The following is a 2,788-nucleotide window of genomic DNA, read 5'->3' as shown; positions in this document are numbered from 1 at the left end:
GAGAGAGAGAGACAGAGAGAGAGAGAGAGAGAGACAGAGAGAGAGATGGACAGAGAGAGAGAGAGACAGAGGGGACAGTGTCTGACAGACCAATAAACCTGCACATGTCCTCAACTGTATGATTATTGTTATTGTTGAATGTATGGTTATATTGACCGTTGGTTATTGTTGTTACTGTTGTCCCGTTGACAATTTTTGATTCTCATTTTTATTTATTTTTTATATTGTAAATATCCAAAGTAAGCTTTGGCAATATGTACATTGTTACGTCATGCCAATAAAGCGAATTGAATTGAATTGAATTGAGAGAGAGAGAGACAGAGAGAGAGAGAGAGAGAGAGAGAGACAGAGACAGAGACAGAGACAGAGACAGAGAGATAGACAGAGAGAGAGGGAGAGAGAGAGAGAGAGAGAGAGATCTGGGGTCTTTGTGTCAATAGATGATTAAACCTCTCTGCTAATGTGCTCAGAGAAACCCGCTGACTCACTACCTGCTGGGAGGTAATGGAGTGTTGGAGGCCACGCAGGAAGCTCGTGTCAACAGAGTGCACCAGGTCAGACACCACCAACGGGTCAGACACCACCAACGGGTCAGACACCACCAACGGGTCAGCAGAGTGGACCAGGTCAGACACCACCAACGGGTCAGCAGAGTGGACCAGGTCAGACACCACCACCAGGTCAGACACCACCAACGGGTCAGCAGAGTGGACCAGGTCAGACACCACCAACGGGTCAGACACCACCAACGGGTCAGCAGAGTGGACCAGGTCAGACACCACCAACGGGTCAGACACCACCAACGGGTCAGCAGAGTGGACCAGGTCAGACACCACCAACGGGTCAGCAGAGTGGACCAGGTCAGACACCACCACCAGGTCAGACACCACCAACGGGTCAGCAGAGTGGACCAGGTCAGACACCACCAACGGGTCAGACACCACCAACGGGTCAGACACCACCAACGGGTCAGCAGAGTGGACCAGGTCAGACACCACCAACGGGTCAGACACCACCAACGGGTCAGACACCACCAACGGGTCAGCAGAGTGGACCAGGTCAGACACCACCACCGGGTCAGACACCACCAACGGGTCAGACACCACCAACGGGTCAGACACCACCAACGACACCACCAACGGGTCAGACACCACCAACGGGTCAGCAGAGTGGACCAGGTCAGACACCACCAACGGGTCAGACACCACCAACGGGTCAGCAGAGTGGACCAGGTCAGACACCACCAACGGGTCAGACACCACCAACGGGTCAGACACCACCAACGGGTCAGCAGAGTGGACCAGGTCAGACACCACCAACGGGTCAGACACCACCAACGGGTCAGACACCACCAACTGCCTCGTTAACTGCCTCGTTCAGGAGGCAGAACGACAGATTTGTACCTTATCAGCTCGGGGATTTGATCTTGCAACCTTTGGGTTACTAGTCCAACGCTCTAACCACTAGACTACCCTGCCATCTGGTGTGTGTGTGTGTGTGTGTGTGTGTGTGTGTGTGTGAGATTGATGGTGATGGCAGTGTGTGTGTGTGTGTGTGTGTGTGTGTGTGTGTGTGTGTGTGTGTGTGTGTGTGTGTGTGTGTGTGTGTGTGTGAGATTGATGGTGATGGCAGTGTGTGTGTGTGTGTGTGTGTGTGACGTCAGAGACTCTGCCATCTGTTTCTCTCGCTAAAACACACTGACCAACGCATGTTACCTAGACACACACTACACACACACACACACACACACACTACACACACACCAGACACATTATATACATCTACATGATGTATTGTTACACCATGTAGCAGCAGTATAGACCTAGTCTGTTCATTATATACATCTACATGATGTATTGTTACACCATGTAGGAGCAGTATAGACCTAGTCTGTTCATTATATACATCTACATGATGTATTGTTACACCATGTAGCAGCAGTATAGACCTAGTCTGTTCATTATATACATCTACATGATGTATTGTTACACCATGTAGCAGCAGTATGGAGGTCAGTGGGGGACAAAATTGTTGACACACTTGATAAAGATGAGCAAAAACGACTCTAATAAAATCAAGAATTAAAATAATGAGCTATATTGTATAAAAAGAAATTTGGGGGGGAAGTTATATTTTATACTAATACAATTGCTCAGAGAAAGAGATATAGTTTAACATGTAATTCTCAAAAGGTAGGGGTCTGAATTATTGCCACCCTTGTTTTCAATACTCCAACACCCTCCCCTTGGGAGGATAACGACACTGAAATGTTTTGAGATTAGAGAACACATTGGAAGGGATCTTAGACCATTCCTCCAAACAGAATCTCTCCAGGTCCTTGATTTCTTTAGTCTGCGCTTGTGGACTGCCCTGTTCAATTCAAACCACATGTTTTCAATGGAGTTCAAGTCTGAAGACTGAGATGGCCATTGAAAATGTTGATTTTGTGCCCAATTAACCATTTCTTTGTGGATGTTGATGTGTCTTGCTGGAAGATCCACTTATGGCCAAGATTCAGCCTCCTAGCAGAGAGGTAACCAGGTTTTGGGCTAAAATATCCTGGTAGTGGGTAAAGTTTATGTATTTATTTCATACAGTAATTTTTGCTAATCTTTATCAAGGGTATCAATAACTAGGTGCTTATTTTGATATCTAGTTATTTGACTGAATCAGAAATACAGATGTGGAGTAGATGTAGAGTTTGTTTTAAATTCTCACAAAAAAACTGAACTAATCAAACAACACTTGTTGCTCTTTATACGTGTTGATATAATATTCATATTTCATG

This window comes from Salmo trutta, unplaced genomic scaffold (assembly GCF_901001165.1).
Source record: "Salmo trutta unplaced genomic scaffold, fSalTru1.1, whole genome shotgun sequence".
NCBI classification, from domain to species: domain Eukaryota; kingdom Metazoa; phylum Chordata; class Actinopteri; order Salmoniformes; family Salmonidae; genus Salmo; species Salmo trutta.
This window is presented reverse-complemented; position numbering follows the sequence as displayed.